General features: G+C 39.1%; 1 non-coding gene across 1 annotated transcript; it reads right to left on the bottom strand.

The window, feature by feature from the left end:
- Nucleotides 1-11757: 11757 nt before the first annotated feature.
- On the bottom strand, nt 11758-11864 carry LOC141636353 (small nucleolar RNA R71). Its single transcript, XR_012540972.1, has one exon. It is a non-coding gene; the product is annotated as a small nucleolar RNA R71 (small nucleolar RNA).
- Between the last annotated feature and the right edge of the window lie 1120 nt (nt 11865-12984).

Here is a 12984-nt window from a genome sequence, read left to right on the forward strand (position 1 = left end):
ACATTGTTATTACAAAAGTTAGATAATAAAATTGTTATATTTCTTTTATTTAAAATTTTTATGAAAACGGTCCTTGTCCTACTTCAATTATTTTATAACCAAAATGAAGAAGATGTTTACTTTAGTCAATCCTCTAAGTTGGCTGGTTTTTGTCAGCATTTTTAGGAGATTTTGTTGCTCTCTTTTACTTATTCTTTCCACCTAAAACACTTCTTATTTTGATCACATTCATTTCTTATTTCTCATTCATAAAAAAGAAAAGAAAAATATAACCCTAAAATCCTCTCAAGTCAGTCGTGTACTCTATCAAGCAATCACCATCATTTCTTCATATATCAATAATCATCTTATTCTAAGGGTAAATTAGTTTTTCTTATCGTTCTTATTTTAGTTTTTAATTTATATTAATAATTCATATGTTTTTCACATATGTATATTATGTTTTTGTAGACTTCAAGAGGATCCATTCGAAGACTAATGTCATATCGATTTTGTAATACTACTCATTTCTGAGCATAGAGTACTCGGTCGAGTAGGCTGCACTCGACCGAGTGTGTTCTCGGGTGTTTTTTGCTAGGCTTTTGACTTGGGGGCACTCGATCGAGTGTGTGTAACACTCGGTCGAGTAGGGTGCACTCGGCCGAGTGCCCGGTGTGGACATGGCCCACCTGAAAGCCCACTTCGATCTGTTGACATACAACGGTCTTTTGAAAGCCACGCTCGGCGGCATTAAAAATGCTTTCGACCGGATAGTTTTTAGATCGGTCGGTTTCGTCTCGGTAAGGGTCTCGAAACGATTAGAGATATTCGGAGTCGCCACAAGAATTTGTGGGATGCCTGGTACCCGTTCGAATTCCACTTTATACCTCGGTCAAATCGAAGCACAAAGCAGCGTTTGACATAGGCACTAAAGATAAAGAAATCATCCCTCTTTAGCATCCTATCTCTAGAATGACTCTTGTACGCCCTGGATAAGGTCGTCCACTATCCAAAGTTTCTGAGTAAGAGGTGAAGGTACGTATTGGGAAGCCCTTTAATCAGACACCCAATCCCGCCTGCGTTAGTGGCCTCCACTGATCGATCTTGGTTGGTTGAATGCAAAAGTTGATAAAACGGTTTAAATGCATGAATGCGCATTTAATAATTTAAACCTAACATGTAAGAGCTTTCTAAGTCGGTTGATTTAATCCAAGTATCAAGTATAAGATGTCGAGTTGGATTAATGATTGATTTTCATGCAAGACGGAAATTAAACATCCATTTACCGTATTAGGTTTAGGGTGCATAACATGACCCATTTGTCTTAGTAAGGCATTTTGCAAATATGATTTTGAATACTCATCTGATCTGTCCTATATCCGGGCTAACCGGAGTTGAGATCGTCCTATACTAATGCTGGAAGGGAACAAGCCCTGTATCAAATGGCTATATGAGGCGCGAGCCACCCGGCGATACAAAGGGCCTCCCGCTAGTTTTGAAAATGAGAAATGGAAGGCCTGTTTAGGCGCGGGTTAGCCCACGATTTGATTTGAAGGGGTCGCTTAGACCGCATTTGTTGATTTGAAGAACTAGACTCCAATAATCATCAGTATTTAGATAATATTCGCTGTCGGGTTCGATTTGACAAACTTGACATGAATTGTTTTGAAAGTAACTATGGACTAATTGTTTTAAGTCCATTTGAATGTTATTAGTCGATACTCATCATCGTACCCGGGTTAAAATCCAGCATGGTATGTAGAACCAAGGATGACTTTGTGTTGGGGACTAATATGTATGTTTGAAAAATGTAAAGAAATGAAATAAAAGGTTTTAAAATACCTTTTAAATGTCATTAACCAAATATTATCACCAAAACACGAATTTAACCGTCATGGTATGAGGAACCAAGGGTGAAAAATGTTTTATGGTTAAAACAAATGAAATAAAATAAAAAGGGTTCAGAGGTATTTGGAATGGTAAAAACCAATTACAAATATGAAAATGAATTAAAGGCAAATGACGAGAATAAACACGGATGATCTCTGGCCTGAACATCCCATTTAGGCGCGGGTAAGTTGGCGACCTAAGAGGCTTCTGCCTCAGACCAAAAATCAGTTTTGGCTCGTTTATTCCATGTTTTGGTTCATGTTATGCACGTTTTAGCATGTTATAGTCATGAAACAAATGAAAACATAATAAAAGAGGATTTTTACACCCTCATACTTACATGTTTGGTTATGGCGTGTCACCGACGTAAGTGTAATAACTCGTTTGATCGGAAAAAACTCGGGTTAAAACCGTTTTGGTATGTAAAAAGAGTGTTTTAATGTTAGTGATGGTGTAGTGGTCGAAGTGGTAGGTCAAGTGATTTAATGCACGATGACGGTACCAAACAATGTGTAAGGCTCGTGTTTACGATCGGTAGGTCGTAAATACGCGTCGGGTTGTGACTTAAGAAGTCGAGTCGAGAATTTTAAGGGAGAAAAGAGGGGGCTGACACTCGCGTAAGTCTCAAATGGGTGGCATTTGAGGGGTATTTATAGGGAAATGAGTGGTTGTGTGAGTTTTGAGCGACGTGGCCACAGGGGCTGCTCAAAGAGGCGCGAGCCACGTCGCGGTTCTTCGAGTTGTGTTGTCACTTTCACAACAAACGCAATCATGATTTGTTCTATCCTAGGTTTTGTAGTCACATGTTTGGTACTTGACCAACATGAATCCGGGAAAACTTAAGGTAGAAGGTTTGAAATGTTTTGTTTTTGGTGGTTGACTCGGTTTGACTCGTTGTTGGAGTCGGGATTTGTATTTTTGAGTCGGTTTTTGGTCCGGTGTCGGTTTTGACTCTAGTTAGTGTCATTGCGACCCCGTCGTCGTGCATTAAACAATCCAGGTATTTTTGAAATGTTTTGAAATATTTTATTTTTCGAAATCGTTTTAAGTTTTCCGACGTAAAGTTGTACACAAACTTTCGATCAAACGCCGCGATTCGAAAGCATGTTGTAGTCCGATAATCATCGGGTGTTTGTTGGAGTCTCAGCAGATACTGGGTATCTACACCCGGTCTGGGGACGTTTTATGCGCGGTTTGATTAGAATGATTAGGGAGTTATATAATTTGGTTATCAGTTTCGTTAAACATTTTCTAAATCTAAAAACATTTCTCTACGCCCTCCTTAATCACTCTAATCATCTACCAAGCAAGGAACTAGAATTTGATTTTTGTTATTCCCAAATGTGTTCTGAACAGGATTGATGCTTTATGTAGAAATTTCTTATGGGAGGGGAGGTCTGAGTATACTTGTGATCCTTTGGTGGCATGGGACACAGTGTGCCCTCCTAAAAGAGAAGGAGGGCTTGGATTAAAAAACATAGCCATTTGTAACATTGCAGTATTGGGGAAATTGGTTTGGTTGATATATACTAGGCCGGACAAGCTTTCGGTCCAATGGATCCATCAGGTCTATCTCAAGAGGAAGCCTTAGGCAGAGTACATCCCTAATGCTGATACAAGCTAGAGTTGGAGGAAAATTTTTCAGGTAAAAGAGAAAATGAATCTTGGTTTTAGTCAAGGAGAGTGGATGGAGAAATATACAATAAGAGACGGGTATAACTTCTTGAGACTTACCAAACCTGTGGTACCATGGTTTCATCAGGTTTGGGCGCCTTGGTCTATACCGAAACATCGCATTATAACTTGGTTAATCTAACAGAGGTCTTTGAATACAAGAACAAATCATTATCGTTTAGGGATCAATGACACTCCTATGTGTTGCATTTGTGAACAGAAGGAAGAAACATGTCAACACTTGTTCTTTGAAAGCATATACAGTGACAGGGTCCTTAAATACCTTGAAGATTGGTTGGTTATCAAAATCCGAAGAACCGATACTCTAAGTTGGATCATTGTAAGCATGGGTACAAGATTGCTGAAAAAAATTAGAAGAGTAGTAATGAATGCATACCTGTATCACATCTGGTGTCAACGAAATTTGAGGAGGCTTGAGATGCATTCGCAGAAACCTCTGGGTGTGGCTAGACGCATCAAAAAATCTGGTTCAGGATAGATGTCGCCCCCTCTTCAATCATCCGGTGGGTGTTGGAGATCAATGTTTAATTGAGAGAATTGAGAGAAATGGACCAGTGATGGAGGTATAAAGATGGAGCAGGAGAGGAAGGGGATAAGTCGAGAGAAAGAGAAAAGTAGTTTGGTGGACTGGTGTTTTTATTTTTTTAGATGTTTTTTTTTGTCCATCGGCTGGTTTTGTTTATTTGTTTGGTGGAGTAACTTATGACATGTAGTTTGCTTGTCATAATACTCACTCTCTTTCCCTTGTATATTTTTCTACATATATACAGTTTACATTTTACCAAAAATAAAACGGATCTAGCATTTGTTCATCGGATTTCGCATTTGTTTTGTCGATCGGATTTTAAGTACTAGTTTTTATCTTTGTTGAATTTCATTCGTATTCGTCAAAACACTAATTTGTGTAAAAGGGGGAAATGGTTTATAGTTATAGATCTTGATTAGTATTACATGTATATCATTGTATAGGTGACGACTTCGTAGAAGAACAGTTATATCTCGTCGTTGTTGCGCTATTGCTTGGAAAGTTGGAAATAAGGTATGGTTTCCCTACACAGTACAATTATATGGTTAATTGCATTGGTTGTTATTGTGTTTGCTTTGATTATAATATTGTTGATGTGACTCTTATTTACGCACGTTTAGTCCCCTAACTAGCCTCGTTCCATATGCTTTTACGTGATTATTCGGGCCGTTTCATGTCTTTAGCTTCCATTTATGCTAATTCTTTGAAGTTTGGTGCCTTTGTAGGAGAAGAGCCTTAACCTTGCATGAATGGTGCATTAGAGCTAAATTGACCGCATCCAACGAGCAACCATCGATTAGGTGACCAAGACTAAAGGCTTAGTCAATAAAGCAAGCAAATTGGGCAATAAGGGGGAACCCCACAAGCCCTAGCCAACTCCCAAAGTCTTAAAAGAAGCCCCCACGAGCTAAGTCTGAGCTAGGGCAAGCTGCAGTCAGCTCCCACGAGCTGCCTAGTAGGGTGAGTGCCAAATGGAGAAAACTCGAGCGAGCCATGCCTAGCTCCCACAAGCTAGCTAGCAGGACGTGCATCGAAGAGGAGGAACCGTGGGAGCTAACCCAGATCTAGCAAGCCGAAGGACTTCCTTAAGGGGTTTAATCGTAATTTAATCCCTTAGTTAACGAAATACTTGTACTTAATATAAATACTTCATGTACTTAAGAAATCACACAATATCTTAGCTTAGTTAGACTACTATAATTAGCTTAATTAAACATTAATCCTTCCTTAATTATTGTTCAAGAAATCTTAGATCTAGCCGTGTAATTGAAGAATTCTTGGGTGTGTATTGGGGAATTGACAACTCTCCGTAATTAATCAGAGCTTTCTTCTATTATTCTTCCATTTCCTTTGTTCATCTTAAGTTGGTATAATTCCTTTACTCTTTATTTAATCTTTCACTTAATCTTTTGTTAATTGCTTTACTCCTTCATCATGTTTATTCTTGTTAAGATTATTGACACCATTAATGACATGATTTTCAAGATGATGTGTGAGTAGTCACTTAGCTAGGTTTAGTGGGGGGATTAAGGGAGTAAACATGGGCTAGATCTATGCTTAATGAGTTCATATGAATGATTGTATGTTATGCTTTCAACTTATGCACATCTTATGTTTGATGAAATGCTTGATTGACAACCTAGAATAATTCTCTTATCTTTTCAACAAGACTTGTAAGACATAAATCAACTGAAGGCTTGTTAGACCATACATATTATTGAATAGGGAGAAAGAAGTTGTTGTAGGTGTCGTAAGTTATAAATCAACTCGAGTCCGAGACCTAAGTCTCCCTAGGAATTGTAAGACATAAATGAAATCGATTCCATAATAACTATAATTGTTTGTATGACTCATTAATGTGATTATACCATGTTCCCCTTTGAACCCATGACACCCTAGTATTTTTTATCAATTGTTTACATCTCTACTTATTTGCTTTGCTTTTATTTGATTACATTTTCATCATAGTAGTTTACTTTTCAACTCAAATCCAATCGTGACACCAAGACATAGCTACTTTGCATTAGATAACTATTTGATAAACCGTCCCTTGGGATCCGACCATTACTTACTCCTTTACTAAGTTGTTTGTTAAGTTTACAAATCTCTTTTGGTAGTTTAACGACCTATCAAAAAATGGCGTCATTGCGAGGGACGGGTGTATTGTTGAATTATTATCTTTATTTGCTTTTATTTATGTATTTGTCTTAAAGGACCTTGGTTTCTTCACACTTCTTTTAATTGCTTTAAATGTCTACATTTATGCTCAACCAAGATGAGGATGAACCATTTAGCATGTACCATGATAGATTCAATGATTATATGTCTCATGCTTGGTTTGATGATTTCATTCTATCTAATTGGGAAGCCCGATATGCTTTATATGATGGTATGAGTCTAGGAACCTGCATATTGCCTAATTACATGAGTGGCGATAGAACTTTCAAAATGAGTTGCGAAGACTTTTTGTCATTCATAGATTTTATGGCAAGACAATGTGCGAGACCTTCCCGTATTGAGTTTCTTAAAAGGGTCAAAGATGATTTAATAGAAAAAGCTATCATCGTGTTTCAAACATACATGTATGATGATAGTGAAACTTGTGAAAATGAGATGTACTCCCCCATTCACTACCTAAGAAAAAAATTTTCTCCCCCATGGGAAGATGATGTTATGGATGATGATAGCGATTACGATGATGAGTATGTTATAGATTATGAATCAACCAAGGCATCCATGTTGTCTAGTCATTCATCTATTGACTTGGGTATGCGTTTCTATGATGAAGAGGAGCTTGTGCGTCACTCTTGCCCTATGAAACTCATGGAGGATATTTTTGATTTGTGTGTAGGTGGCAACAATAATTGGGAGGAGGAAACCGATGCGAACAAGGTAAAAGATGATGCGGTCAACAACCTCTTTAATGAAGAAAGCGTGTAGAGTCCATTCTCAATATTCAATCTGCTAAGCCATTGCATTTGGGATGAACCTTTCACCCTCATAGACTCCACTTTAATGGGCAATGATTATACTTGTCAAGAAAAAGGGACAAGCTACTTTCTTCATGCGACCAAGAGCATCAATCATTATTTCATAAGGAAATTGTTCAATGGCATGGTGCATCGTAAAGTGTTATGCTATGCTAGTCAAGCTCATTGATGCGTGTCTTAAATATGATGTTTTACACTCTATTTTACACGCATTTTAGAGCTCATTCGTGTGGTTTAAGGCTACTATTTGCCCCATTTCGTCTACTTTCGTATTTTTATGTAATATTGCAGATTTATGGGAAATGAGTAGATATTGAGCTAAAACCGTCCCTGAGTACCTTGCACTAAATTTGACGTAAAGTATTTACTCAAGGGACGAGCTTGGTGCGTATTTCGAGGTCCGAAAGACAAATCCACGAGAATTTAGAAGTCAAGTATCAGCTAAAGCAGTCGATCGACCGCTACCTATGGTCGATCGACCATACCACGACGTCCAGGAGCCACTGTTCAGAGCTTACCAGTCGATCGACCGGCCTCAGTGGTCGATCGACCAAGCCGCTAATATGCGTGAATTAAAAGATCAAGAATAAGCAAGCCCATAGTAGTTAGGTTTTGGAAATAAGAACTACGTTGTATTCTATATAACGTAAGCTAGGTTTTGAGAACAGGCATCAAGTTTTTATCAAGCTTTAATTTAGTTTTAGTTCTACTTTCATAATTAGGGTTCGAGATTATTGTTCTTCGATTAATAAAGTTCCTTTCGCTTTCGGTTTGGATCTGGCTCTATAATTCCTTTTCAGTATTCTTCTGTTCAGTTTCATTGCTTATTTTATTCATAGTATAGAATTGCTCGTTAGTTTCCCGAAGCCGATTATCGTTTATTGTTGCTTGTTATTTAACTGTTTTAAGCATGAGTTCAGTAGTTTATTTCGTTAATATTATTGTTGTGTTTATCAATATCATCAGTAGCTAAATACCTTGTGCTAGGATGTAGAGGAACTGTAGGTTAGGCGGCATTAGTTTGTACACCCTGAAATCGCATACCGGTCGATCGACTGGGTTCCCTGGTCGATCGACTGGCCACATGCGGTTTTGCTTCGTTTTAATTGACTTAAATTCTATTCCATAATAACTATAATTGTTTGTATGACTCATTAATGTGATTATACCATGTTCCCCTTTGAACCCATGACACCCTAGTGTTTTTTATCAATTGTTTACATCTCTACTTATTTGCTTTGCTTTTATTTGATTACATTTTCATCATAGTAGTTTACTTTTCAACTCAAATCCAATCGTGACACCAAGACATAGCTACTTTGCATTAGATAACTATTTGATAAACCGTCCCTTGGGATCCGACCATTACTTACTCCTTTACTAAGTTGTTTGTTAAGTTTACAAATCTCTTTTGGTAGTTTAACGACCTATCAAAAAATGGCGTCATTGCGAGGGACGGGTGTATTGTTGAATTATTATCTTTATTTGCTTTTAGTTATGTATTTGTCTTAAAGGACCTTGGTTCCTTCACACTTCTTTTAATTGCTTTAAATGTCTACATTTATGCTCAACCAAGATGAGGATGAACCATTTAGCATGTACCATGATAGATTCAATGATTATATGTCTCATGCTTGGTTTGATGATTTCATTCTATCTAATTGGGAAGCCCGATATGCTTTATATGATGGTATGAGTCTAGGAACCTGCATATTGCCTAATTACATGAGTGGCGATAGAACTTTCAAAATGAGTTGCGAAGACTTTTTGTCATTCATAGATTTTATGGCAAGACAATGTGCGAGACCTTCCCGTATTGAGTTTCTTAAAAGGGTCAAAGATGATTTAATAGAAAAAGCTATCATCGTGTTTCAAACATACATGTATGATGATAGTGAAACTTGTGAAAATGAGATGTACTCCCCCATTCACTACCTAAGAAAAAAATTTTCTCCCCCATGGGAAGATGATGTTATGGATGATGATAGCGATTACGATGATGAGTATGTTATAGATTATGAATCAACCAAGGCATCCATGTTGTCTAGTCATTCATCTATTGACTTGGGTATGCGTTTCTATGATGAAGAGGAGCTTGTGCGTCACTCTTGCCCTATGAAACTCATGGAGGATATTTTTGATTTGTGTGTAGGTGGCAACAATAATTGGGAGGAGGAAACCGATGCGAACAAGGTAAAAGATGATGCGGTCAACAACCTCTTTAATGAAGAAAGCGTGTAGAGTCCATTCTCAATATTCAATCTGCTAAGCCCTTACATTTGGGATGAACCTTTCACCCTCATAGACTCCACTTCAATGGGCAATGATTATACTTGTCAAGAAAAAGGGACAAGCTACTTTCTTCATGCGACCAAGAGCATCAATCATTATTTCATAAGGAAATTGTTCAATGGCATGGTGCATCGTAAAGTGTTATGCTATGCTAGTCAAGCTCATTGATGCGTGTCTTAAATATGATGTTTTACACTCTATTTTACACGCATTTTAGAGCTCATTCATGTGGTTTAAGGCTACTATTTGCCCCATTTCGTCTACTTTCGTATTTTTATGTAATATTGCAGATTTATGGGAAATGAGTAGATATTGAGCTAAAACCGTCCCTGAGTACCTTGCACTAAATTTGACGTAAAGTATTTACTCAAGGGACGAACTTGGTGCGTATTTCGAGGTCCGAAAGACAAATCCACGAGAATTTAGAAGTCAAGTATGAGCTAAAGCAGTCGATCGACCGCTACCTATGGTCGATCGACCATACCACGACTTCCAGGAGCCACTGTTCAGAGCTTACCAGTCGATCGACCGGCCTCAGTGGTCGATCGACCAAGCCGCTAATCTGCGTGAATTAAAAGATCGAGAATAAGCAAGTCCATAGTAGTTAGGTTTTGGAAATAAGAACTACGTTCTATTCTATATAACGTAAGCTAGGTTTTGAGAACAGGCATCAAGTTTTTATCAAGCTTTAATTTAGTTTTAGTTCTACTTTCATAATTAGGGTTCGAGATTATTGTTCTTCGATTAATAAAGTTCCTTTCGCTTTCGGTTTGGATCTGGCTCTATAATTCCTTTTCAGTATTCTTCTGTTCAGTTTCATTGCTTATTTTTTTCATAGTATAGAATTGCTCGTTAGTTTCCCGAAGCCGATTATCGTTTATTGTTGCTTGTTATTTAACTGTTTTAAGCATGAGTTCAGTAGTTTATTTCGTTAATATTATTGTTGTGTTTATCAATATCATCAGTAGCTAAATACCTTGTGCTAGGATGTAGAGGAACTGTAGGTTAGGCGGCATTAGTTTGTACACCCTGAAATCGCATACCGGTCGATCGACTGGGTTCCCTGGTCGATCGACTGGCCACATGCGGTTTTGCTTCGTTTTAATTGACTTAAATTCTATATTTGATGAATCGAGTGCACGCGACTAATTGAATGCTTAGTATTTGACTGATCCATTAGATCGGAAGATAGGGAAGGTTGTCAGACTACCAATTAAAATGACTAAACTATGCTAAGGTCGAAAGATAGTTAAAGTTTAGGTTATTAGTCACTTTTCAAGACGAGAGTCAGTACTAGTGATATTAGGGACCCGTAGCGAGATCGAAAGACGCTGCTTGTTAAGAGTGGACCGAGAGGACCTCTTGTTTTCCCGCCTCATGTGTTTATTTCAGACCTACTTAGTATGCTGTCGCCGAAACTATAGTGAACCGACCATCTCAGCACCCCTTTAATTCTTGATTTCATTTATTGTTTAGTTTATTTTACTTTTATTGCCTTAGCTATAGACCACTCAAATCAATCAACCCCCACTTTCGTTATCTTAGACTGAAATTAACCAACTAATAATTACATCTGCCTCTCTGTGGTTCGACCCTGTTACCACTAGCTTCTGTTAGTTTTGATAGGTATTATAAATATTATTTTTGGTATTCACAACGACGGGTATCAAATTTTGGCGCCGTTTCCGGGGAGGCAATTGTTCTAATTTTTAGTTGTTTTATTTTAGTGTGCTTCTTAGTTTAAGGGACATCTGTTCCTTAAACTATTCTCATATTCTTTTTGTAGTTTCCTCTTATGCGCCGGTCACAGGGTGGTGAATTAGTACCGTTCAATCCTGAGATTGAGAAGAGTTTGCGCGAGTTGAGACGATCATCTAGGATATTGCCGACAGAGGAAGAGCTGTGTACTTAGTCTAGTTACTACGAGAACGAGCTGTTCGAGGAGGACCCACCTTCATCACCTATTTCTACTTCATCAGCTGAGACCGTCACTTCTCCAGATTTTCTAGAGATGGCTGAAGAAGCAACTATAGCAAGTCACTCGAGCCGACAGTACCGCAAATCTATACAAGGGGTTCGAATTACGGAGTGATAGAAAATTCGAACCGAAGCCTTCTTATATCAACTTGGTTGAGAGAAACCAATTCGGGAGCCGCAAATGAAGATGCGCCAAGCATATGGAGATATTTATTGATTATTGCTCGCTCTATACCCCGTCGACCGGTGTGACCCAGGACCAGGTGAAGGAGACAATGTTTATATTCTCACTCCGTGATGCTGCAAGGGAGTGGTATAGAGACCTGGACCGAGCTGCTAACGGGATCACCGACTGGAATTCTTTGGCCTTGGCATTCTACAAGAAATATTTCTCTGCCTCGAAGACAAATTCTATTAGAGCTCAGATCACGAGCTTTAAACAGGGTCCTGATGAGAACTTTCATGAGGCATGGGTCCGTTTCAAGAAGTCAGCGCACCATTCCGCATCATGGGTTTGAGAAGTGGAGCCTGTGCAATCGCCTACAATGGGCTCTATGACGATCGAGGGCTATCCTGGATGCGGCAGCCAGTGGCCGATTCCAGGAGAATATGGGAGAAACTAAGGGGTGGAAGATCATTGATGAGTTGGCCACCCATAAAGCAGAGTATGGAAATTCCAGGGGAAATCAAAGGAAAGCTGCTGAATCTCCTTCTGTAGCTGCATTAGAGGCTCTCACGGTGAGATTTGATAAGTATAACTTGGGAGGAGCTTCAAAAGGAGGGATCTACCATGTAAATGCTGTCTCAGACCGTCCTTCCATCTTCAAAAGATGTGGAGCTGATTGACATGTTTCAGATAACTGTCCTAATCCCTTTGAGTCTTGCGCTGCCTTTCAACATTATAGGCAGACAAACACTTACTATGAGCCGAATGTCCATCCTAATCCGAGGTGGAGCAGCCAAAATGTCTTAAATCCGACTCAACCTTCACAGCAGCAGCAGAATTATGTGCCCCCTTATAAGCAACAACAGTTCCAAAAGCCCCCGTATGTCCCTCAGCAACAACAGCAATCCCAAAATTCTGAGTTTGCCGAACTTAAGAACTTGTTGCTAAAAGAATCCCAACCTAGAGAGGCCGGGATGAAGATGTTGGAGAGCTAAATTGCTCAATTGGCAAGCAAGAATACAACCCGAGCTCCGGGACATTTACCGACGCAGACGGAGCAGAAAGAGACCTTTAATGCTATCACCTTGAGGTGTGGGTCTACCCTTGATGTGCCCATTATGGTTGAGGACGTCACTGAAAAGGATGAGGCAGAACCAAGCAAGGAGAAGGCTGTGACGAACAAAAACAAGAAAAAGACGATCAGCAGGTATGTCAGTCGATCGACTGACATACCCAGTCGATCGACTGGTCCGCGATAACCAGAAGCTACTGTTCCTATAGAAGTTAGTCGATCGACTGACCAACCTGGTCGATCGACTGACAGTGCTGCTGATAGTGATTCTTTTCGTCCTCCAATGCCTAATAACTTGAGGGATCACTTGTTTCAGGGTACTACTGCCCCGAAAATATTGAGGACGGACCCGACTGCTGATGGGTCCGTTCCGGTTCCGAAGTACGACCCTTTGTCG

This window comes from Silene latifolia, chromosome Y (assembly GCF_048544455.1).
Source record: "Silene latifolia isolate original U9 population chromosome Y, ASM4854445v1, whole genome shotgun sequence".
NCBI classification, from domain to species: Eukaryota; Viridiplantae; Streptophyta; class Magnoliopsida; order Caryophyllales; family Caryophyllaceae; genus Silene; species Silene latifolia.